The sequence below is a fragment of the Tachyglossus aculeatus genome, chromosome 5 (genome assembly GCF_015852505.1).
Source record: "Tachyglossus aculeatus isolate mTacAcu1 chromosome 5, mTacAcu1.pri, whole genome shotgun sequence".
Taxonomy (NCBI): domain Eukaryota; kingdom Metazoa; phylum Chordata; class Mammalia; order Monotremata; family Tachyglossidae; genus Tachyglossus; species Tachyglossus aculeatus.
Genome location: NC_052070.1, coordinates 23,396,574 through 23,423,781, shown reverse-complemented (window position 1 = coordinate 23,423,781; position 27,208 = coordinate 23,396,574).

Genomic DNA, 27,208 nt, shown 5'->3' with positions numbered 1-27,208 from the left:
TTAACTTCTCAGAGCCTCAGTTACCTCATCTGTAAAATGGGGATGATGACTGTGAGCCCTGCGTGGGACAATCTGATCAGCTTGCATCCCCCCAGCACTTAGAACAGTGCTTTGTACATAGTAAGTGCTTAACAAATGCCATTATTATTATTATTATTATTATTATTATTATTATTATTATTTTGCAGATGAGGTATTTGAGGCTCAGAGAAGTGAAGTGACTTTCCCAACGTCACATAGCAAACAAGTGGCAGAGCCAGGATCAGAACCCACGACCTTCTGCCTCCCAAGCCCGCGCTCTAATAATAATAATAATAATAATTTTGGTATTTGTTAAGCACTTACTATGTGCCAAGCATCGTTCTAAGCGCTGTGGGAGATACAAAGTAATCAGGTGGTCCCACATGGGGCTCACAGTCTTAATCCCCATTTTACAGATGAGGGAACTGAGGCACAGAGAAGTGAAGTGACTTGCCCAAAGTCACCCAGGTAACAAGTGGCAGAGCCGGGATCAGAACCCATGACCTCTGACTCCCAAGCCCGCACTCTAATAATAATAATAATAATTTTGGTATTTGTTAAGCACTTACTATGTGCCAACCATTGTTCTAAGCGCTGTGGGAGATACAAAGTAATCAGGTTGTCCCACATGGGGCTCACAGTCTTAATCCCCATTTTACAGATGAGGGAACTGAGGCACAGAAAAGTGAAGTGACCTGCCCAAAGTCACCCAGTTGACAAGTGACAGAGCTGGGATTAGAACCCACGACCTCTGACTCTCACAGTCTTTTAGACTGTGAGCCCACTGTTGGGTAGGGACTGTCTCTATATGTTGCCAACTTGTACTTCCCAAGCGCTTAGTACAGTGCTCTGCACACAGTAAGTGCTCAATAAATACGATTGATGATGACGACTCTCAAGCCCAGGCTCTCGCCACTGAGCCACACTGCTTCTCTACACACTGTGCCTTGCTGCGTCATCTATGACATTTGCTATTTTCATTCATTCATTCATTCAATCATATTTATTGAGCACTTACTGTGTGCAGAGCACTGTACTAAGCGCTTGGGAAGTACAAGTTGGCAACATATAGAGACGGTCCCTACCCAACAGCAGGCTCACAGTCTAGAAGGGGGAGACAGATAACTAAACAAAATATATTAACAAAATAAATAGAATAAATATGTACAAGTAAAATAAATAAAGAATAATAAATATGTACAAGCATATATACATAAATACATATATACAGGTAAGCGCTTACTATGTGCAAAGCAGCGTGGCTCAGTGGAAAGAGCACAGGCTTTGGAGTCAGAGGTTATGGGTTCAAATCCCAGCTCCGCCAAAGGTCAGCTGTGTGACCTTGGGCAAGTCACTTAACCTCTCTGTGCCCCAGTTACCTCATCTGTAAAATGGGGATTAAGACTGTGAGCCCCCGTGGGACAACCTGATCACTCTGTAACCTCCCCAGTGCTATTTCCTCCACCTTCAAGTAATTTACATATTATTTACAGATTTATAGTATGCAACTACGTATAATTTATATTACTTATATATTACTTAAATTATTCATTCATATTAATGTCTGTTTCCCTCTCAAGACCGTAAGTTCATCATGGGCAGGGAACAGGTCTGCTAACTCTGTTGTATTGTACTCTCCAAAGTGCTTAGTACAGTTCTGCACATAGTAAGTGCTCAATAAATACCAGGGATTGCTTGATTGATTAATTGATCGGGGATCTGAGATGAATAACTGAAACACACTCAGTCCAACCGCCCAATGCGGGGTTTAAATAAACTTACGACTGTAAGACCAGTGGCCACAAATGGATGATCTATCTGTTTCTTCCTCCTACCACCCCCATTCGTCTTTCGTCTCTCTAGCTCTTCCCTTCAACATGGCAGGCCTTCCCCATTTCCCAACAAACTCAATTAAACCTGTCTGGAGGTTTTCCTTCCTAGACAGGGAAATTTCACTTTCAGACTACACATACAGTTGCTAATGAATAATAATGATGATATTTGTTCAGCACCTCCTCCCGGAGGCCTTCCCAGACTGAGCCCCTTCCTTCCTCTCCCCCTCATCCCCTTCTCCATCCCCCCATCTTACCTCCTTCCCTTCCCCACAGCACCTGTATATATGTTTGTACATAGTTATTACTCTATTTATTTATTTATTTATTTATTTTACTTGTACATTTCTATCCTATTTATTTTATTTTGTTGGTATGTTTGGTTCCGTTCTCTGTCTCCCCCTTTTAGACTGTGAGCCCACTGTTGGGTAGGGACTGTCTCTATATGTTGCCAAATTGTACTTCCCAAGAGCTTAGTACAGTGCTCTGCACATAGTAAGCGCTCAATAAATATGATTGATGATGATGTGCCAAGCACTGTTCTAAGCGTAGGGGGAGATACAAGGTAATCAGGTTGATCCAGGTGGGGCTCACAGTCTCCATCCCCATTTTACAGACGAGGTAACTGAGGCACAAAGAAGTGAAGTGACTTGCCCAAAGTCACACAGCTGACAAGTGGCCGAGCCGGGATTAGAACCCACGACCTCTAACTCCCAAGCCCGTGCTCTTTCCATTAAGCCACACCGCTTCTCCTAGAAATTCAAAAAGCAGAGTGACCTTGTGGAAAGAGCATGGGACTAAGAGTCAGAGGGCCTGGGTCCTAATTCCAACCCACTTCTTTGCTGTGTGGTCTTGGGAATGACACAACTTCTCTGTGCCTAAATTATCTCATCTATAAAATGGAGATTAAGACTGCAATTCCCATGTGGGAAAGGGACTGTTTCCTACCTGATTATCTTGTTTGTACCCCAGTGCCTAGTACAGTGCCTGGCACATAGTGCTTAATAAATACTATTTAAAAAAAAAAACCTAAATCGACCAGGAGTGAATTGGGAGGTAATAATAATGATAATAATAATGATGATGTTGTTAGGCACTATGTGCCAAGCACTGTTCTAAGTGCTAGGGCAGATACAAGATAATAAGGTTGTGCCAGCTGGCTCACTGGCTTAATAACCATTTTACAGGTGAGGTAACTGAGGCACAGAGAAGTTAAGCGACTTGCCCATGGTCACACAGCTGACAAGTGGCGGAGCTGGGATTAGAACGCATGACTTCTGACTTCCAAGCCCATGCGCTTCCCATTAAGCCACATAAATTCTAGTTTAGTGGGTTGAATGCGGTAGCAAGGGAATTGCTGCTTTGATCTGGAACTATATATCTAATTCAATTCTTATCTGCCAGATGCTGAATCCAGCCTAACCTCATGTGCCATGCTAATGCAACGATCCTCTGCCTTCATACCTCCCAAGCGCTTAGTACAGTGCTATGCACACAATAAGCGCTCAATAAATATGATTGAATGAATGAATATCTCCACCTACATCACGGATGTTTTCATTCATACATTCATTCATTTGGTAGTATTTATTGAGCACTTGGGAAAGTACAATGCAACAATTAACAGACACATTCCCTGCCCACAAAGAGCTTCCGGTCAGTAACTCCAGGTCCAAAACTGATGGTCCTTGCACTCACTCCCTATGTCTCCTGAGCGATTCAGAGCAAGTAATGGCTGTTTTTTGGATGTGACCGTCTATCTTGTGAGCCTCTGTCTTTTTCCTTCTCCACTTTCCTTCACTTTCTACCCCCTGCCACTCTTTCCAGCAATACAGTGTGTGTGCGTGTGTATGTGTGTGTGTTTGTGTGTGTGTGTGTGTGTGTGTGCATGTGTTTGCGGCCCTTTAAATTAGAAGAGGTTACTTCTAATTGTTCTATACCAATAATTATGGTATAAAGCCAAGCACTTATTATGTGCTAACCACTGCTCTAAGCATTAGGGTGAATGCAAACTAATCACATCGGACCCAGTCCCTGGCCCTCCTGGAGCTCACAGTCTTAGAGGGAAGGGGAAAACGTATTTAAATCTCATTTTGTAGATAAGGAAATTGAGGCCCAGAAAAGTTAAGTGACTTGCCCAAAGACACAACAGCAGGTAAATGATGGTGCGAAGATTAGAACCCAGGTGCTCTCCCTCCTAGGCTTGTGCTCTTTCCACTAGGCCACACAGCTTCAACTAGGCCACACAACTACTATAGATTAACACCCTATTTGCCTAACTGTCCAAGAAGTTATCTTCTTGAGCAGAATCAAAAGTGGCACTTAAGTCCAGATCAAAACCACCTGTTAACTTTCTCTTGCCCTGTAACCTGAGAGAGAAAAGTGTAGTCCCCGAGGCAGGGAAATCAAACCATATTTCACGGACTGGCCCAGCTTATATAAAGGAAATGTGTACGGGGGGCGGGGGCATGTATGTGGTGGGACATTGTCTCCTTTAGACTGTCAGCTCGTTGTGGGCAGTGATCACATCTTGTTGTACTTCCCCAGGAGCTTAGTACAGAGCTGTGCACACAATAAGCACTCAATCAATACCACCGACTGATTGATTACTTGACTTTTGAGAACCCAGATGGCTCCCTAGAAAGCCTCCTCATTTGCCTTGTTAATCTAACAGTTGAAACATCAAATGTCCGATTCCCTCCTGCTGTGATTTTCCCCACAAAATCCTTGGTAAAATGAAGGCCGAAGTCAAAAATGAAGCCAATGTTCCCATCTAGCGTGGTCATGAGCACTTACATCCTTAGAAGGCCAGGAAAAGTTAATCTTTCCTGTCACTTTAACAGAGCCTCGGTAACAGCATGAGGTAAATGGCAAATCAATTGAAAATGAACAGCACGAGTTCCACAAATATAAAGTGGCTAGTGGACCCACAGGGCATCAGGCTACTAATTTGGTCGTGAGCTGCGCTGCAGTATAGTTGACAAGGATGCTGGCCCTTCCCTAGGGCACTTGAAGAATTCCAGGGGCTCCAAGCGGGCAGAAACCAAGCACGCATTCCCAATGGATGGCTTTCTGCACTAAGACACCCTCCTACCACTCTGCACAAGCTCTCTTACTAGGTCTTCTTTTGGGAGCAGAGGGGGCTTCTTGACTGAGAAAAGTGGGAGGGCAGGCTGGAAAGTGAAAGGCAGGCGCTGAAATGATGAAATCCTGAAAACTCTTTGCATGGGGGGACGAAGCAGCCCACAATCATGGGATTGGAAACAACTCACAGGCACGGATCCATTTGATTTTTCTGATGTGCCCCAAGAGCCTAGACCAGGGCTTAGTGGAAGGAGCATGGGCCTGGGAATCAAATGACTTGGGTTTTAATCACAGCTCTGTGCCTCTGTTTTCTCTACTGCAAATGGGGATTAAATACCTTCTCTCCCTCCTACTTAGACTCTGAGCCCCATGAGAGACAGGAATTCTCTACTGTAAATGGGGATTAAATACCTGCTCTCTCTCCTACTTAGACTCTGAGCCCCATGAGAGACAGGAACTGTGACCGACCTAATTAAAAACCTACCCTAGCTCTTAGAAGAGTTTGGCACATAGTAAGTGTTTAACAGATACTCTCAAAAAATCGGCTCAATATAATATTTTGTTTATAGTAGGTGCTTAACACATTGCTCTGCACATGATAGATGTTCAAAGTACAGGATCTGCACACAGTAAGCACCCAGATCAGTTCTAAGCCCGCAGCAGTCAGGCCTAGCTGCTTCACATGTCTGCTGTGTGACCCTGCGTAAGTCACTTAACTTCTCTGTACCTCAATTACCTCATCTGTCAAATGAGGATTTAGAGTGTGAGCCCCACGTGGGACAGGGACTTTGTACAACCTGATTAACTTGTATCTACCCCAATACTTAGAACAGTGCTTGGCTCGTAGAAAGCACTTAACAAATACCTTAATTTATTATTATTATTATAATACCCTTAAACATCCCGCCCATCCACACTGAGCATCCAACAGCCATTTACAGATCAGAAGAAATGGCATTTGGAATCATAAAGCATTCACTTGCTTCCAGAATATGGCCAAACATGTAAGCTGTTGGACCAGAGCCAAAGTTTGTATTTATTATTCAGTCTTTCTTCCACAAATAAATCCAACGCTGAATCTAGTGTCAGGGAACAAAATGAACAACTACCAACTCTTCATAATTATGGTATTTGTTAAGCACTTACTATGTGTCAAGCACTGTTCAAAGCACTAGGGTAGATAAGGTAATCATGTTGGACAAGTACCTGTTCCACATGGGACTCACTAAGAAGGGGGGAGAGAAGGTATTTAATCCCCATTTTACAATTTTGGAAACTGAGGCATAGAGAGGTTTAAGTGACTTGGCCAAAGTCACATAACAAGCATTTGGCAGAGACAAAATTAGAACACAGGTTCTCTGACTCTCAAGCCTGTGCTCTTTCTATTAGGCCATGCTGCTTCTCTTAAGAGAGCTATTGCTTCACAATACATGCTAGTACAACCATTGTATCTGATCAGTGCTTGACATTTAGTAAGCCCTTTAAAACACAATTATTGCTTTTAAAGCGAAGATTGGTCACACATTGCTATTTCAGCCATGCTTCCACATATGGATAAAAGCTAACCAACAGGGGTGCCATCTTTGACAAAGACAAATAGATAGCTATAAAGCAAAACCAATCATTCGTGGAGTTTTTTTGTCTGTTTGACTGTAAATTCCTTGAGAGCAGAGACAGTTTTTCCACCACACTGCATCCTCTCCAACACTCAATAAATGCAATTGACTAGTTGATCGATTGATTTGATTGTGAGGTCCTCTTCCACTCTCCCCTCTTGAAAGGGTCAATGAAACTATGTACTAATTGACCATTCAGGCAGAGTTGAGACATGGAATGGGACTTTTTTTTTTGCTTTGTTGTTTTTCATGGTATTTGTTAAGCGGTTACTATGTTACTATGAGAACTATAGGTCTCAGTCACTGCACTGAGAACTGGGGTAGATCGGAGATAATCAGGTTGGACACAGTCCCTCCACCACATAGGCCTCACGGTCTTAACCCCCAGTTTACAGATGAAGTAACTGAGGCACAGAGAAGTTGAGTGGTTTCCACAAGCTCACACAGCAGATGTCACAGAGCCGGAATCTGCCGTGGGAACTTGGGCAAGTCACTTCACTTCTCTGTGCCTCAGTTGCCTCATCTGTAAAACGGGGATTGAGACTGTGAGCCCCACATGGGGCAGGGACTGGGTCCCATCCGATTTGCTTGTATCCACCCCAGCACTTAGTACAGTGGTTGGCACATAGTAAGCGCTTAACAAATACCACAATTATTGTTGTGATTATTAGTGCTTTCCCGTGGGGTTTTCTGGAAATTTCCCAGTGTATCCTGGGAAGCATCAGTGCTGCCATCTTAAATTTGACATTCCCCAGCTCCCCTTGAAATGAGGTTATACCCTATTTCTTAGAACTTTAACTCAGGTTAGGTTCCAGGGCTTTGCCCAAATAAAGGCTAGAAATTGCACAGTGAGAGAGCACTGCTAGAAATAGTCCACAAAAGGTCCACTGAAGCCGCCAAATTATAATTATCATTGAGAAAAAGTATGTGAATCCCAAAGAAGCAGCATGGCTTAGCAGAAAGAGTACAGGCTGGGAGTCAGAGGATGTGGGTTCTAATCCCAGCTCCGTCACTTGTCAGCTGTGTGACTTTGGGCAAGTCACTTCACTTCTCTGGGCCTCAGTTCCCTCATTTGTAAAATGGGGTTGAAGACTGAGCCCCTTGTGGGACAACCTGATCACCTTGTATCTACCCTAGCGCTTAGAACAATGCTTTGCACATAGTAAGCGCTTAACAAATACCAACATCATCATTATTATTATTATTAATCCCAGCTCCGCCACTTGTCTGCTGTGTAAACTTGGACAACCCACTTAACTTCTCTGTGCCTCAGTTACCTCATCTGTAAAATGGGGGTTAAGACTTTGAGCCCCTCATGGGACAACCTGATTACTTTGTATCTACCCCAGCGCTTGGAACAGTGCTTGGCACATAGTAAGCACTTAATACCGTAACAATAATAATAATAGATCCTCTGATTCCAAGGCCCGAGTCCCTTCCACTAGGCCACACTGCTTCTCATGGTTCAGTATGTCCTTCCTCCCCGACTGTCACCCCTCACCCTTCCATGTGACTGGTGGCTCTCCCTACAGATACCTCCAGAACAGCTTGGAAGATAGTGGCAGTAGCCCTCCTAGCCCTAGAGGATGTCACTCAGGGGAGAGAGAGCTTGTTTATCTTACTTCTTCCCCTCCCCTGGGTCAACCAAGCTGGATGTTCCTATATTTTACAGATGTGGATTTCATCCATGTGAAATGCTAGCTGGCTTTCCATTTGACCAGATGACAGTGACATTCAACCCATCATCTGGACTGAGTTGGAGCTTGTGAGATAGAAGGGAAAAGGGGAAGGCTCTCCCCACCCCCACCGCCACCCGTCTTGATTAATCGACTCTCACGACGGCAAAAATTCATCTTGGAAAGTCTTTGAAAAATCTGTCCTCAGCTACTGGTGCATGTGAATGATGTGGTCATCTCTGGAATTATTTTTAAAATGCCCAGTTACTGCCAGAAGCCTGCTTCTCATCGCTGTTATCTTTAATGAGTGCATTTATGTGCCTAGAATTCCACAGGCTTTCTTCAGAAGCTGGGGTGGACAGCCTATTTTCAGGCCAATACTGGGGCATTGCTTCACTGTGTTTTCTGAAAATTGCTAGGGACTCTTCCCTGAAATGTAGCAGCAGAGTTTAGACTCTTCAGCTGAACTTTGTTCTCAATTTCCAAAGAGCCCCAGCATTTGAAATTTTTTTTTCTGCCTTAAAAACAAAATGGTCTTTTAAAGCCACTTGCCGCTCCCATATTTAGGCCAAGAGTCATTTTCCCTCTAAAGCTGGATCACCAGTTTGAATAAGCATCGCCCTCAGTTTGGATAGCGATGGCAAACATTTCACAGATAATGACCCCAGAACTGATTTGCAGATGCAGTGAAAGATGCCCCAACACAAGCATCTTTCAGTCAATCAATCAATCAGTGATATTTATTGAGCCCTTACTGTGGGCACAGCCCTGTTCTAAGTGCTTGGGAGAATATAATTACAACAGAGTTGGTAGACACATTCCCTGCCCAAACCAAGTTTATAGTCTAAAGGAATTTCCACTCAGGAGGACTTTCCCCTAACGGCTCTGCCGACCCGCTGCCCCACAGCACTTATGTACATATCCATAATTTATTTGTTTATATTAATGTCTTTCTCCCCTAATGAATTGTAAGTTTTGTGAATGGGGAACATGTCTACCAATTCTGTTGTATTGTATCTCCCAGATGTTCAGTACAGTGTTCTGCACACAGTAAGCACCCGACATGGGACAGGGACTGTTTCCATCTTGATTTGCTTGTAACCACCTCAGCGCTTCATACAGCACCTGGCATATAGTAACCAGTTAAAAATACCTTAATAATAATAATTATTATTATAAAATACCTCTGATTGATTGATTGATTGATTAATGGCTGTCTTTCCCTGTAGACTATAAGTTCCCTGTGGGCTGGGAATGTGTCCGGCAACTCTGCTGTACTGTAGTAATAGTAATAATAGCAATTGTGGTATTTGTCAAGTGCTTTCTATGTACCAGGCACTGTACTAAGCGCTGAGGTGGATACAAGCAAAACAGGAAGGACACAGTCCCTGTCCCTCATAGGACTCACAATCTTTATCCCTATTTTACAGATGAGGTAAGTGAGGCACAGAGAAGTGAAATGACACACCCAAGGTCGCACAGCAGACAGGTGGTGGAGCCAGGATTAGAAACCAGCTCCTCCCGATTCCCAGGCCCAGACTCTAACCACTAGGCACACTGCTTCTCTGCTTGTACTTTCCTAAGCACTTAGTACAGTGCTCTGCGCAGAGTAAGTGCTCAGTAAATTCCATCGATTGATTGACTGCAGAAGAACAGTAAAGAGCAGTGTCTTGGGCATTCAGCATTCTCTGCAACAACAATCTCCAGGAAATCGCAAGGGCAGGGCGCTGCTCTTAGGAAGAAAATAATAACCATCCACACTGCTGCTGACCAGAGAGATGAGAATGCAGGGCAGAGGGCAGCCAATTAAATAACCCAGGGAGAGACCCAGCTCTGGGGAATACTGAGGACACAAAATGACTAAACTTTCTCTAGCTCAGATTTTCTGTAGATGAATCGAGGCCACAGATTTTCCTACTTCCTCAGAGGAACACTGCGAGAAGTGCAAAGGGAAGTCAGATTAGCTGGGGACAATAACAATGATAATCTGTCAATAATGATATTTATTGAGCACTTACTGTATGTCGAGCACTGTACTAAGTGCTTGAGAGAGCATATCCACTCATTCATCCAATCGTATTTATTGAGCACTTACTGTGTGCAGAGCACTATACTTGATAGGGGAATAGGGAAGTATAAGTACACAAATGCTGTGTGACTGGTAGTGGGGTATCAAATGCTTAAGGGGTACAGATCCGGGTATTTGCTAAGCACCTATTCATTCATTCAATCATATTTATTGAGTGCTTACTGTGTACAGAGCGCTGTAATAATAATAATAGTAATGATATTTGTTAAGCACTTACTATGTGCCAAGCTCTGTTCTAAGCGCTAGATACTAATAATTATGGTATTTGTTATCTGTTGTATTATACTCTCCGAAGTGCTAATATAGTGCTCTTAGTCCAGTAAGCACTCAATAAACATGATTGATTAATAGATTCATTGATTGATTCCAGGATTCCCAAAGCCAGTCAAGGGAACACAGTCCAGAATCCCGAAATAAGTGTCCCAGCCCACCACTGGTTGCTAGGTCCAATGACCTTTAAGCTTTTCCTCCAAATTATTTTTCTATATTTATATCAGGGAAATGACTAAACAAAAGAGGTACTATAATTATTTTCCAGACTCATACATGCAAATAATGTTGCAGTAGACCATTCCCTGTTGGGTTTCTGGGGGCTGTTGTTTGCTCAAGGCCTGAACGCTGAACAGATAAGAATGATGGACCATGGAGAGAGGCATATCCCAAAGTAGCACTTCATGATTAAATAATGAGCCAAGGAGAAAATCAATCAATGGTATTCACTGAATGAATACTGTATGCAAAACACTGTACTAAGTGCCTGGGAGAGTACACTAGATCAATCATTCAATCAGTGGTATACATTGAGCTCTCACTACATGCAGAGCCCTATAACAAGTGCTTGGGAAAGTACAACACAATTAGCAGGCACATTCCCTGTCCATAACGATCTTACAGTCCAGAGGGGTAGATTAAGTAGACACTAGAGTAGGTAGGCATAATCTCTGCCCTCGAGAAGCTTACACTGACCTGTCATTTGATCAGACATCATTTTTTCATTGGTTAGCAAGCACCTAAGTAGCCTCAAATTTGAGAAAAGTCAGAAATTCATTCATTCAATCGTATTTACTGAGTGCTCACTGTGTGTAGAAAATAAACGAAGCCCTTGGGTGAGTTCGGTACAACAATAAGCAGACATATTCACTGCCCCAAATGTAAACCCTCAGTAGCCAACCCCTGGTTCTCCACACTCACAGGAAGTAGCAGTGATGCTATCTGTCTAATATGTGGGACCTGCCTATGCAGCGTGGGTAGACAATAATAATAATAGTACTTGATTAGAAATTAGATGTTAGGTATTTGTGTATATGATTCCAGCTCACCAGGAAGACTCTAGCTGTGGCAATGAAAGTGCAAGAAGGAAGCCAGCCTCAACCTTTAGAGAGCTCAGGAATCCACTGTGGGTAACTGACAAAGGGGTAAAGCCACTGGCTGATTATCCAAATTATCTGCCTATTTGGGAATCTGTAGATTTTCTAAGAAACAGGTAATAGTCCTGTTGGAAGTTAGTTCTACTGAAGGGAAGAAATATAAATATCAGTAATAAAGTGGTGTTTGTCAAGTATTTACTATGTGTAAAGCACCGAGATTGGTAAAATATTAAACAAATTGGATAGAGTGTCTGACCCAAATGGGGCTCACAGCCGGAAATGAAGGGAGACCAGGCATTTTATGCCTATTTTTCAAGCACTGTTCTTAACACTGGGGTAAGTACAATCAGGTAGGATGAAGTTCCTGTCCCACATGGAACTCATTGTAAGAGAGAGAACAGGTATTAAAGAGGCTCATGCCTCATTTTACTACTGAGTAATAATGATGGTATTTGTTAAACACTTAACTATGTGCCAAGCACCGTTCTACTACCATATTACTCTGAAATCAAGATGAGGAAGGTTTGGGTCTGTTAGGACTCACCTGATCGTCCCAGACAATCCAGGAAGGGTGAAAGGGAGAAATAAGCAATGGAGTCAAGATGAGGGCCATGTTTTAAAAGAATGATTTATAGCCTTGAATGGATCAAGACTGGACAGAGGATGTGAGAGCTGTCCAACAGTGCTGTCTTGGGGAACAGAATGTTAATTATTCTCTTTGGGAACACCTGCCCGGGCCCAGAGACTTCTTTCTGATTCCCTTTCTTTTCCTTCCTCCTCCTTCTTGGGGCTTCTCTTGAATTTCTTTCCCAGCCACCGAAGTATCTGATTTTATGAGGTCATCATAAATTCTAAGGCCATTTTGGTTCTCGATCTACATTCACTCCCTTGGTGACCTCATTCGCTCCCACAGCTTCAACTATCATCTCTATGCTGATGACACCCAAATCTACATCTCTGCCCCTGCTCTCTCTCCCTCCCTCCAGGCTCACATCTCCACCTGACTTCAGGACATCTCCATCGGGATGTCTGCCCACCACCTAAAACTCAACATGTCCAAGACTGAACTCCTGAACTCCTGCCCTCTCCCTGACTTTCCTATCACTGTTGATGGCACTACCATCCTTCTCGTCTCTCAAGCCCGCAACCTTGGTGTCATCCTCGACTCCGCTCTCTCGTTCACCGCTCACATCCAAGCTGTCACCAAAACCTGCTGGTCTCACCTCCGCAACATTGCCAAGATCCGCCCTTTCCTCTCCATCCAAACCACTACCCTGCTCGTTCAAGCTCTCATCCTATTCTGTCTGGATTACTGTATCAGCCGCCTCTCCGATCTCCCATCCTCCTGTCTCTCCCCACTTCAATCCATGCTTCACACTGCTGCCCGGATTGTCTTGTCCAGAAATGCTCTGGGCATGTTACTCCCCTCCTCAAAAATCTCCAGTGGCTACCAATCAACCTACGCATCAGGCAGAAACTCCTCACCTTCGGCTTCAAGGCTCTCCGTCACCTTGCCCCCTCCTACCTCACCTCCCTTCTCTCCTCCTACAGCCCAGCCCACAACCTCTGCTCCTCTGCCGCTACTCTCCTCACCGTGTCTCATTATCGCTTGTCCTGGCATCGACCCCCAGCCCACGTCATCCCCCGGGCCTGGAATGCCCTCCCTCTGCACATCCGCCAAGCTAGCTTTCTTCCTCCCTTCAAAGCCCTACTGAGAGCTCACCTCCTCCAGGAGGCCTTCCCAAACTAAGCCCCCTCCTTCCTCTCCCCCTCCTCCCCCTCCTCATCCCCCCTGTCTTACCTCCTTCCCCTCCCCACAGTACCTGTATATATGTATATATGTTTGTACGTATTTATTACTCTATTTTATTTGTACATATTTATTCCATTTATTTTATTTTGTTAATATGTTTTGTTTTGTTCTCTGTCTCCCCCTTCTAGACTGTGAACCCACTGTTGGGAAGGGACCGTCTCTATATGTTGCCAGCTTGTACTTCCCAAGAGCCTAGTACAGTGCTCTGCACACAGTAAGTGCTCAATAAATACGATTGAATGAATGAATGAATGAATGGCAATAATGCAATAATTGGTTTCACTTAGTATAGTGATGGCTTTATAGTAGTGGTATTAAAATTGGCCCCATTCATCTTGGATCATCGGACCTGTTGGAGCTGATAGCTCCGTATCCTTTGGGCATTTGGTATTCACCCGACTCTCGGCCCACACTTGTTACATGCATAATTGTCATTTACTTATTTATATGAATGTCTTTCTCCCCCTCTTAACTCTAAGTTCACTGTGGGCAAGGAATGTGTCTACCAACTTTGTTGTATTGTCCTCTCCCAAGTGCTTAGTAAAGTGCTCTGCAAAAAATAAGCAATAAATAAATACTATCGATCAATTTTTTAATATTTGATTCTGGAGAAATCAGAGTCCCATTCATATTCCATTACTGTGCCCTCTTTCACTAGCAATTTACCCTAACTGTCTCATCTGATCTCCTTTGCTAAAATATGGAATACGATTATGGAGATTAGCTCAGCATCTGATTCATCTATTTAGAGGAATGAGTCTGTGACATTTGCTCCCATAGCAAAGTGACCACCTCCAAAATAAAGGGTTAATTTGTTCAACAATCCCAACCTTTATCCACTCAGCTAGTACATGTCTGAAAAGGGTTTTGAATCCTCCAGAGTTAGGAAGTGTTACAGGGTGGCCACCGGAGGAAAAGGGGTGTCAGCAACCATGGTTTTCTTCTCCCAGCAACTAAAAAGAAAAACAGTTCTCCAGCTCTAGCTCTAAGAAGAACCGGTCTTTAACCTCTGCTCTGCAGATAAGGAAACTGAGGCACAGAAAAGTCAAATGCCTTGCCTAGGGTCATACAGCAGACAAGCAACAGAGATAGGATTACAGTATGGGTCATCTGACTCTCAGTCCTGTGTTCTTTCCACTAGGAAATTCTGCTTTAGTCTCTGCTCTGAAGCTTTTCTTATGAAGTGTTTTCATGTTCTTCTACAGTTAGGGTTTATGGCTTTCAGAAACACTCCTCTTGTTTTCCTGCTTTTACACCCTTGCTCCAATTTCTTGGATTTTTAAGAGAAATGGGAATAATTTAAAGTTCTCCTATGATCTCTTCAAAGAACAGATGGAACAAGGGTGTGTACAGCATGTACCAGGGCTGCCCTACCCACCCTCCTGGTCATCCCCACACCCACTGGGCTGACCGTGGGCAGGACCCCACTGGGAGAAAAGAGAGCGTAAATCTATTCCCACAAGAAGAGGGAGAAAGAGGCGGGATAGGAATGACCTGCCAACCTTACAAAAAATGTCCTCAAGCTAATATAATAGAAATGAAAATTTTCCATAGAAATCCTAAACTGTAGGGCTAATTCTAACAATATGAAGCAAGGAATCAATCAATCAATCAATCAATTGTATTTATTGAGCACTTACTGTGTGCAGAGCACTGTACTAAGGAACAATGGTATTGAAGGAGAGGGGCAAACACATCCCTCCCTTACAGATTGTAAGAGGCCTCAAGAGACCTTCCCTGACTAAGCCCTCATTTCCTCTTTTCCCACTCCCTTCTGCATCACCCTTACACTCAGGTTTGTTCACTGTTTTCACCCCTCCCTCAGCCCCACAGCACTTATGTAGACATCCATGATTTATTAATTTATATTACTGTTTATCTCCCCCTCCAGACCATAAGCTCACGGTGGGCAGAAAACGTGACTACCGACTCTGTTTTGTTATATTCTCCCAAGTGCTTAGTATAGTGCTCTGCAAATAGGACGTGTATAATAAATACGATTGATTGATTGACCATACACAAATGACACCACTGGGGTCAGCTAACAGGATGGCCACCCCTGACCCCAGGGACCTCGAGACCCCAGCCCAGCGTGTTCCTTCTCACCAGACCCAGCCAGAATGGATGGGAACTCTCCACTGCACCTCCATCCTCTCAATTTGAGTCAGTCAGGAGGGGAAGGGCATCTAGCCTGTCTCTCAGCTGGAGGAAAAGCGGTAGAGGTGAAGGAAGACCCCAGAACGACCTGGAGCCGAGATTACCAGGATGAGCAGTTGGTGAGAGAATGGGTTGAAGTTGCTCTTGGATTTTGCCCTTCCAGTTGGGTTTGCACTCTTAATTCATCCCTCCATCAGCCCCACAGCACTTATGTACATATCTGTAATTTATTTATATTAAAATCTGTCTCCCCCTCTGGTCTGTAAACTCATTGTGGGCAGGGAACATGTCTTCCCTCTCTGTTATGTCATACTCTCCCAGCTACTTAGCACAGTGCTCTGCACACTTACCACACTCAGTAAGTGTGTTTGATTGATTGAAAATATTTTAGGGTCAAGATCTGCCTCACCTTACTGATATTCCTCCTGGAGAGCTGACAATCAATGATTATGGTATTTTTTAAGGGCTAATACTATGTACCAAATACTGTGCCAAGCACCAAGGTACATGATAATGGGGTAAGACACCATCCTTATCCCACACAGGACTCACTGTCTAATTAGGAGGGAGAATCATTGAATCCCAATTTTATAGATGACAAGAAGTTAAGTGATTTGCCCAAGGTAAGTGGCAGAGCCAGCATTAGAACCCAGGTCCTCTGGCTTCCAGTCCCATGGTCTTTGTAAACTGGATGACTCCTTTCTCCTGAGTACAGTGCTCTGCACATAATTAGCGCTCAACAAATACGATTGAATGAATGAATGGAAACATTAACCAAACTAGGCTTCAGTGATATACTGTTCTCTCCTGGTTCTCTGCCTATCTCTCTGGCCTCGCCTTCTCAGTCTCCTTCACAGGCTCCTCTTCTGCCTGTCACCCTCTAACTGTGGGAGTCCCTCAAGGCTCAGTCTGGGGCCCCTTCAATTCTCCATCTACAACCACTTCCTTGAAGAACTCATTTGCTCCCAAACTTCAACTCCCCCCTCCACATGGATGATTCCCAAATCTACCTCTCCAGCACTGACCTCCCTCCTCTGCAGTATCATATTGCCTCAGGACATGTCTATCTGGATGACCTAACGAGGCCTTAAACTAAACATGCCCAAAACAGAACTCTTCATCTTCCCATCCACCTTGTCTTTCCCAAGGTGGTGACCCCACAGCAAACTGTCTTATTAGTGACTGTCTGTGATCCCGTGAACAAGAAGAAGGAAGAGATTGGCAAAGCCACTGATGCGCTTTACATGAGACAGGTGATTGTGGGCTTGTAGGGGTGGAGCGTGGGTGTTGCATACTCTTCTACCCAGTAACAGGCTTGGACTAATCAATGACTGCTACATAGGCCACAGCTGTGACACCTAAGGCAGATAAAAGGTGCTCGTTTTGACTCATGAGGAGACACACGGAAAGCAAAGAGCAGCTGAGGCAGGAGGCTCACAAAGGGCATGCAGAGGAACAGCACAGAGTCATGCTGAGCAAGAAGAAACAGCATGGCTCAGTAGAAAAAGCATGGGCTTTGGAGTCAGAGGTCATGAGTTAAAATTTCAGCTCCACCAAGTGTCAGCTGTGTGACTTCGGGTAAGTCACTTAACTTCTCTGTGCCTCAGTTACCTCATCTGTAAAATGGGGATTAAGACTGTGAGTCCCCCCATGGGACCACCTCCCCAGTGTTTAAAACAGTGCTTTGCACATAGTGCTTAATAAATGCCATTATTATTATTATTATAATAAGAAGGAAGCATACTGAGAGCTGAAGAGTAGCACTTGAAGGCAGTGACACTTGAAAACAGAAAGAAGAAGCATCTGCAGAACAGGCTTCCTTGACCAGCAGACCTGTATTGGACCCTTGGTGGTGTGTATGTGTTACTCCCTTGTACATTGTAAAACTAAGAAATAAACTTTCCACAGCACCCTTGGTGATCAGAGGTGTGGTATGACTGTACTTTGTGTCACTGAGGCTTTCCCAGTCCAGTAAGGTCCTGGCTGGTACGAATCGGGGGCGTACGACAACCACCACTCTGTTTCCATGACAAGGCAGCATATTTTTCACATAATAATAACTGTGGTATTAAGTGTTTACTATGTTCCAGGCACTATACTAAGCACTATGGTGGATACAGTCAAATCTAGCTGGACAAAGTCCTTGTCCCACTTGAGGCTCACAACTTTAATCCCCATTTTTCAGAGAAGATAACTGAGGCCCAGAGAAGTGAAATGATTTGCCCAGTCACACAGCAGACAAGTGGTGGATCTAGGATTAGAACTCATGACCTTCTGACTCCTAAGCCCATTCTCTGTCCACTATGCCAACCTGCTTTGGAGGAAATCACATTTACTCCCACGGCCAGCCTGGGTTCTTCCTCCCGAACTTCATGTAAAGTTCCAGCTCTCTCTCCACGGCTTCTCCTAGTAATTCAATATGGGAGACAGATTAACCCCAAGGCATTTAAGAACACTGATATATCAACTTGAAGGACTTCACCCAAAAAACGTGCCCCTGTCCCCCTCTTTGGCTCTGAGCCCCAAGGAGCCAGGGAAGCAATCAGTCAACCAATCAATCAAGTACTAAGTGCTTGGGAGAGTACAATATAATAGAGTAACAGCCCCAACTCTGACGACACATTTGGAAAGTTTGACTGTTATCCTTCCTAGTCCTTCCTCCACTTCTATGTTCCCTCCTGCAGTTCTGCACCCAGAGGAGCTGAGGTGGCTGTGGGTGTTCCCAGATCCGAAGGGATATTTAGTGAACCTGGCTTCTACCCCTCCTGGCCCCTCTCCCCCTCTTCCGTGTCCCCTTCTCTGTCAATCAATCAATTAATCAATCATATTTATTGAGCACTTACTGTGTGCAGAGCACTGTACTAAGCGCTTGGGAAGTACAAGTTGGCAACATATAGAGACAGTCCCTACCCAACAGTGGGCTCACAGTCTAGAAGGGGGAGACAGAGAACAAAACCAAGCATACTAACTCCCTGTATCTATGTGTTTATTTTTTACCAATCATATTTATTGAGCACTTACTGTGTGCAAAGCACTGTACTAAACTTTTGGGAGAGTACAATATAACATCAAACACATTTCCTGCCCACAATGAGCTCACAGTCTAGAGGGGGAGACAGACATTAATATAAATAGATAGATAAATAAATTACAGATGTATACATATGTACCGTGGGAAAGGGAGAGAGGATGAATGTAGGAGCAAGTGCTTAGTACAGTGTTCTGCACCCAGTAAGTGCTCAATAAATATGAGTGAATGACATATGAGCAGCGCAGAAGGGAGTGGAAAAAGGGGAGAGGAGGGCTCAGTCATGGAAGGCTTCCTGGAGGAGATGTGCCTTCAATAAGGGTTTGAAGTGGAGTAGAGCAACTATCTGTCTTGTTAGGAGGAGGGAGGGCATTCCAGGCCAGAGGTAGGATGTGGACAAGAGGTTGGTGGTGAGATAGATGAGATCAAGGTACAGTGAGAAGCACCAGAGGAACAAAGTGGGTGGACTGGGTTGTAATAATAACAATAATAATAATTTTGGTATTTGTTAAGCGCTTACTATGTGCAAAGCACTGTTCTAAGTGCTGGGGAGGGTACAAGCAGTGTGGCTCAGTGGAAACAGCGCGGGCTCTGGAGTCAGAGGTCATGGGTTCAAATCCCGGCTCCGCCAGTTGTCAGCTGTGTGACTTTGGGCAAGTCACTTCATTTCTCTGGGCCTCAGTTACCTCATCTGTAAAATGGGGATTAAAAACTGTGAGTCCCCCCGGGACAACCTGATCACCTTGTAACCTCCCCAGCGCTTAGAACAGTGCTTTGCACATAGTAAGCGCTTAACAAATGCCATCATTATTATTATTATTATTATTACAAGGTGATCAGGTTGTCCCTTGTAAGGCTCACAATCTTAATCCCCATTTTACAGATGAGGTAACTGAGGCTCAGAGAAGATAAGTGGCTCGGTGGAAAGAGCCCGGGCTTTGGAGTCAGCGGTCGTGGGTTCAAATCCCGACTCAGTCAATTGTCAGCTGTGTGACTTTGGGCAAGTCACTTCATTTCTCTGGGCCTCAGTTCCCTCATCTGTAAAATGGGGATTAAGACTGTGAGCCCCACAGTGGGCAACCTGATCACCTTGTATCCCCCCAGCTCTTACAACAGTGCTTTGCACATAGTAAGCGCTTAAAAAATACCAAAATTATTATTATTATAAGTGACTTACCCAAAGTCACACAGCTGACAAGCAGTGGAGCAGGGATTTGAACCCACAACCTCTGACTCCCAAGCCTGTGCTCTTTCCACTGAGCCACGCTGCTTGTAGTACGAGAGCAGCGAGACGAGGTAAGAGGGGGCAAGGTGGTTAAGTGCTTTAAAGACAATGGTGAGGAGTTTTTGTTTGATGCAGAGAAGCAGTGTGGCCCAGTGGAAAGAGCTCGGGCTTTGGAGTCAGAGGTCATGGGTTCAAATCCCTGCTCCACCACTTGTCAGCTGTTTGACTTTGGGCAAGTCACTTCGCTTCTCTGCGCCTCAGTTCCCTCATCTGTAAAATGGGGATTAAGACTGTGAGCCCCACGTGGGACAACCTGATCACTTTGTATCCCCCCAGCGCTTAGAACAGTGCTTTGCACAAAGTAAACACTTAACAAATGTTATTATTATTATTATTTTTCTTATTATTAGATGGGCAACCACTGGAGTTTCTTGAGGAGTGGGGCTCTTCTGTGTCCCTAGGAGCAGGGAAGCAGCTGGCTCAGAGAATTGGAGGCCCTGGCTCCAAACTTCTTCCTTAGCAGGGGTTAGTGGGGCTGGGGGTGGGGAAGGATACTGATTTTGATTTTTCAGAAACATTCTCTCTCTGTCTTTAGGTCTCAGTGGCTCATTCTGATCTCACTATTACCTCAGAACAGAAGGATTTTAATAAATCTTCTGCTGAGATGAGGCACAGTCTCCAAATCCCTCCCAAAGGAGGGACAATGAAGCTGGAGGTGGGGAAGGATGCATTTCCTTTGCATCTCTGATAAAGTTTTAATAAAGTTTCAGATCCCGTAAGCAGGAAGGCACAGGTTCCAGACCCCTCCTGGATACTAATTTGGATTTTTCAGAAACATTCTCTCCGTCTCTAAAAGTTTTAATAAAGTTTCAGATCCTCAAAAAAAATTGACTCATATAGGGAGTAAACAATCAGGAAAGGTATTTTATAACCTTGCCATGAATTAATCCCTTCAACTCAGTGAAGGTAGATTAAACGGGGCAACAGGGACAGCTGTAATCCAATCATCAGGCATAGTTTGGGCAGTGCACACCCCTATTGTGTAACCGTTGAGTTCACATTCATACATTCATTCATTCAATCGTATTTATTGAGCACTTACTGTGCGCAGAGCATGGTACTAAGCACTTGGGAAGTACAAATCGGCAAAATATAGAGATGATCCCTACCCAACAATGGGCTCACAGTCTAGAAGGGGGAGACAGACAACAGAACAAAACAAGTAGACAGGTGTCAATATCATCAGAATAAATAGAATAATAGCTATATACACATCATTAATAAAATAGAGTAATAAATATGTACAAATAAAATTAATAGAGTAATAAATATGTACAAATATATACAAGTGCTAAGGGGAAGGGAGTAGGCCAGAGGGAGGAAGATGGGCAATGGGGAGGAGGAGAGGAAAAAGGGGGGCTCAGTCTGGGAAGGCCTCCTGGAGGAGGTGAGCTGTCTATTTGTACGTATTTATTACTCTATCTTATTAATGATGTGTATATTGACACCTGTCTATTTGTTTTGTTTTGTTGTCTGTCTCCCCCTTCTAGACAGTGAGCCCGCTGTTGGGTAGGGACCGTCTCTATCTGCCGGCTTGTACTTCCCAAGAGCTTAGTACAGTGTTCTGCACACAGTAAATGCTCAATAAATACGATTGAATGAATGAATGAATGAAGGGAGGAAGAGAACTAGTTTGGCGGATGTGTGGAGGGGGGTCATTCCAGGCCAGAGGTAGAATGTGGGCCAGGGGTCGACGGCGGGACAGACAAGAACAAGGCCCAGTGAGGAGGTTAGTGGCAGAGGAGTGGAGTGTGCGGGCTGGGCTGTAGAAGGAGAGAAGGGAGTTGAGGTAGGAGGGGGAGAGGTGATGGACAGCCTTGAAACCAAGAGTGAGGAGTTTTTACTTGATTCGAAGGTTGATAGGAAACCACTGGAGATTTTTGAGGAGGGGAATGAGATGCCTAGAGTATTTCTGTATGAAGATAATCCGGGCAGCAGAGTGAAGTATAGACTGAAGCGGGGAGAGACAGGAGGATGGGAGATCAGAAAGGAGATGATGCGGTAATCCAGTCGGGATAGGATGAGAGATTGAACCAGCAAGGTAAGCAGTTTGGATGGAGAGGAAAAGGTGTATCTTGGCGATGTTGTGGAGGTGAGACCGGCAGTTTCTGGTGACGGATTGGATGTGTAAGGTGAATTCATTCATTCATTCATTCAATCGTATTTATTGAGCACTTACTGTGTGCTGAGCACTGTACTAAGTGCTTGGAAAGTGCAAGTTGGCAACACATATAGACAGTCCCTACCCAACAACGGGCTCACAGTCGACAAGTGGGGAGCCAGACAACAAAACAAAACATGTAGACAGGTGTCTGGCATAGTTACCCTATCAACAGGGGATTACATTCACTGGAAACTCGAGGGACTTTACAAAGTCAAAATGAGTCCGGCTGACTTAAAACGAACTTTTAAGCACCAAAACCCAATTCTGCTTTGCCACTTATAACGACCTCAACAGATCTCGGACCTAAGCAGCTGAGAAGGCGAGCTTTTCGGTGCAGAATGGGTTCCTCTCCAAGTCCCCCCACAGGGTAACTGACCGGGCAATGAGCCAGCCCAGCTAAGAAAGCGGCCCGCTTGTGGTGCCGTCGTCCCTGCCTGCTACCACTGAACCGCGTCCCCGGGGCCTAGGACCCCTCTGCTTGTGCCAAGCACGAACGAGGGCACCCGGAGCACGTGGGAAGGGACAAACCGCCTCTTCCAAGAAAGATGTCAGGTGGCTGGTTGGCCCCCTCCCCCCCCAGAACTGGAATGCAGGCCGGGCTCGGATGGGGCCGTACCTTGGCAAACAGGCCGGGCCAGAAGGGCTCCACGCTGACACTGGCCACCTTGATGAGGGCAATGATCTTATCCTCCATGATGGTGACCTCGTCGTTGTGCAGGATGAGGGCGGAGTAGATGCAGGTGAGCTCGGAGATGGAGGCCATGGCACTGTCTGGGTGGAGACGGGATGGCGGCCTAGAGCGGTGTTAGTAGCCGGCGGGGCGGCCTTACCTTCCCAGAGGAAGGACCGAGCACCTTGGCAGGCAGGCAGGCTGCGGAAGAGAAAAGTGAATGAGAGAGCGGAGTCGAGGATGACGCCAAGGCTGCGGGTTTGTGAGACGGGAAGGATGGTAGTGCCGTCTACAGTGACAGGAAAGTCAGGGAGAGAACAGGGTTTGGGAGGGAAGATAAGGAGCTCAATCTTGGACACGTTGAGTTTTAGATGGCGGGCAGACAACTAGGTGCAGATGTCCCGAAGGCAGGAGGAGATACGAGCCTGGAGGGAGGGAGAGAGAACAGGGGTGGAGATGTCGATTTGGGTGTCGTCAGCGTAGAGATGATAGTTGAAGCCGTGGGAGCGAATGAGTTCACCAAGGGAGTGAGTATAGTAGAGAACAGAAGGGGACCAAGAACTGACCCTTGAGGAACTCCTACAGTAAGGTATGGGAGGGGGAGGAGGAGCCCACGAAGGAGACTGAGAATGAAATCACACATCTCCCCACTCCTCAAAAACCAAGAAACTCCTTACCATAAGCTTTACAGAACTCAATCAACTCTCTTCCTCCTGTCTTACCTCACTGATTTCCTACTACAACCCAGGTCTCAGGTTTCACTCCTCCAGCACCGATTTACTCCCTGTACCTCGATCGCATCTATCTCATCACAGACCCCTGGACCACATCCTCCCTCTGGCCTGGAACTCCCTTTATATATGGCAAAACACCACTCTCCCCACTTTTAAAGCCTTATTAAAATCATTTTTTCTCCAAGAGACCTTCCACAACTAAACCCTCATTTCCTCTACTCTTTCCTTTCTGTGTCACCTATGAACTTGGAACTGAACCCTTTAAGCATTTGATAGTCACCTCACCCTCAGTACCACAGCACTTATGTACATATCTGTAATTTATTTTCATGTCTCCCTCTGTAGACTATAAACTCTTGGTCTCTTCCTCCCTTCAAAGCCGTACTGAGAGCTCACCTCCTCCAGGAGGCCTCCCCAGACTGAACTCCCTCCTTCCTCTCCCCCTCCTCATCCCCCCATCTTACCTCCTTCCCCTCCCCACAGCACCTGTATATATGTATATATGTTTGTATGTATTTATTACTCTATTTATTTATTTTATTTGTACATATTTATTCTATTTATTTTATTTTGTTAATATGTTTTGTTTTGTTCTCTGTTTCCCCCTTTTAGACTGTGAGCCCACTGTTGGGTAGGGACCGTCTCTATATGTTGCCAACTTGTACTTCCCAAGTGCTTAGTCCAGTGCTCCGCATACAATAAGCGCTCAATAATTATGATTGAATGAATGAATAGGGAATGTGTCTATGAACTCTGTTGCATTGTACTCGCCCAAGTGCTCAGTACAGTGCTCTGCACACAGTAAGTGTACAGTAAAATACCACTGACTGATTGATTATTTGAAGAACCCAGAGACATTCAGACAAAATCCAATGTTTAACTTTCTCAAGTGTAAAAAAAGACATAAATCCTGATTGTTCAAATCCATGGTCTTGTGTCTCAGTTCAAAAGACCTCAAAATTAAGAAAAAAAGATCGAAAAATAGATCATCTATATTGGAGGGAATAGTTTTGATTCTGTGATCAAAAGTCTTGATAATCACTCAGAGGAGCTTGTATTCAGAGTGTTCAAAACTAGCCCACACTGACACTTAATAATAATAATTATGGTATTCATTAAGTGCTTACTATGTGCCAAACACTGTACTAAAGGCTGGGATAGAGAAGAGATAATTAGGTTGAAATCAGGCTCTGTCCTGCAAGGGATTCACAGTCTAGGTAAGAGCGAGAAAAGGTATTAAATTCTAGCTAAGGGAACTGAAACAGAGCAGTTAAGTGACTTGACGAAGGTCACTCAACAAACAAACGATGGACCTGGGATTAGAACCCAGGTCCTCTGACTCCTAAATCCCTGCTCTGTCCACTATGCTATGCCACTTTTCATTGAAACATTTAGCAACATAGAACAGATGGTGTGAGCTCTGACAGAGCTGCAGTTTCCATCTTGCCACCCAACGTCACTGGGAGATGGCCAAGTCTCTCTCCCCTTTGGGATTAGAAGATCTGGGCTCTGAGCATACGAACTTCATCTCCTTAATAAACAATTCTTGGTTCAGTGGTTGTTCAGCTGCTACACAAAGGAGGTCTTTTCAAATAGCAAAATGAAGGTGATATTTCAAGATTTCTGAAGAAACTCAAGGTGGATAAGGAGCCTTTGATGTTTCATAAATGCATGTGGCTAATTTGCATATTGTTCACCGTGTGGACATCAGAAATATATCAATGAAATTTGAAATATTTCTAATCATGATATTACAATATTACATTTCATAATATTGCATTTTGAAAATATCTTACCAAATCCTGACTGCAGCCAAAAATGAAAAGATCCAATTTCTTCACTAGGAAAAGCAATTTCCACATGCTATGTGAATTCATCTTTGAATACTTTTCAGAAAATACTACTCGCTTTATATTCCTAAAGCTATTCATTTAACACAATCCCTTCTTTTTATGTGTATTGTTTTTCTTTCAAATAGCTAACAGACAATTTTCTCTCTCCTACTCCTCCCTCATGAAAGGAACCAAATTCAAGAGAGGACTTGCCAGTTGTAATCGGCCTTCACTCAGGCTCAATCCAAAACGTCCATGTCTTCTTAGGTTATGCTGGACCATAATATTGGTATAAGACATCAAATGCTTTACTCTGGTCCCTATCATTGGCCAGCTAGATGCTTCTTAACACAAGTACTTTCTGGTTTCCAAGGTAACATTTCTCTGAGAATTGAAAGGGAAAACCAGGTCAAGGTTTTGGAGAGGCTGCAAGGTGATGACACCTTCAGTTTTCCCTTCTGAAAATGAGAAAAGTTGAATTATAAGATTGGAGAAGAAGCCTCTGCCCAACTCTGTAAAATGGTGGGAAGGTGAGAGGATTGGAGAATGGGAGAGGAAGTGGGTGTGATGTTGAGAAGTGAAAGGGGCCTTAGAAAGCTGAGGAGGGGAGGGGTTTGGAAAGCGGAGGGGCAGGATTTGCAGAGTTGGAGAGTGGAGAAAGGAAATTGGGAATCAGGGAGTGTGAGATTAGACAACAGATGTAGGAGGGTTGGTGTTATCAATCCCATCAATCAATGGTACTTTTGGGTGCTCACTGTGTGCCGAGACCTGTACTAAGTGATTGGGAGAGTATAATACAGTAGATAGACACGATCTCTGCACACCAAGAGAAGCTTCCACCTCTCTGGGTTGAATTTGGGATGGCCTTTATGTACTCAATCAGATTATCCCTAAAATCACTGACCATCCAAAATTCATCATCACCCAAGGTAGAATGGAATTAAAAACTCCCACCAGCAACCAATGGATATAGTTGCCTAGGCAATCAATGATGTTTATTGAGTGCTTACTGTATGTACAGCACTGTACTATTCTCTTTAGAGAATACAATATATTTGGTAGACATTATCCTTATCCTCAAGAAGCTTACCTCAGAAGACATAATTGAATTATACTTCCAAACAGGCAAAATGAACAGAACTGGTCTCACAAATAGAAAGACAGAGACCCAGAATACTAAAGGAAAGATTTGTGAGGTAGCTACAACTCCTGAAGGTGATTCACACTCTCGGTTCACATGCTTCGAAGTCAGAGGAACAGGTCATAAGGTTGAGAAACCCGATCGTGTCCTAAATCACCCATAGATTATGTGCAAGACCAAAGTAACCTTACTAACTTTTTCTGTTTATTTCAGATGCAGCTTAGAATGAGATAAACACTTTACCACACCTCTCAATAAAACGGTATTTATTGAGCACTTATTCAGGGCAGAAATAAGTGTTTGAGAGAGTACAACAGTGTAAGGAGATTTGATCTCTGCCCTCAAGGGGCTCACAATCCAGGAGGGAAGACAGGCAGTAAATTGAATTAGAGGTTGAGGAGGCAAATGAATATAAAGATATTTAGGTAAATAGGTCTGAGTGGGTCTTCAGGACAAGAGGATCAGTGGCAGCAAGCTTCAGACACCTCCCAATCAGAGCTCAGCTCTACCCCTGGAGGGTGTAGCTTTTCATTCTATTGACCAAAAGTTAGTCCCCCCCCTAGGATATTCCAAACAACCACACTTCCCAAGCACTTAGTACAGTGCTCTGCACACAGTAAGTGCTCAATAAATACGATTGAATGAATGAATGAATAAATGAACCCCAGAACAGAGGGAAGAGGGAGTGCGGTGGGCCCT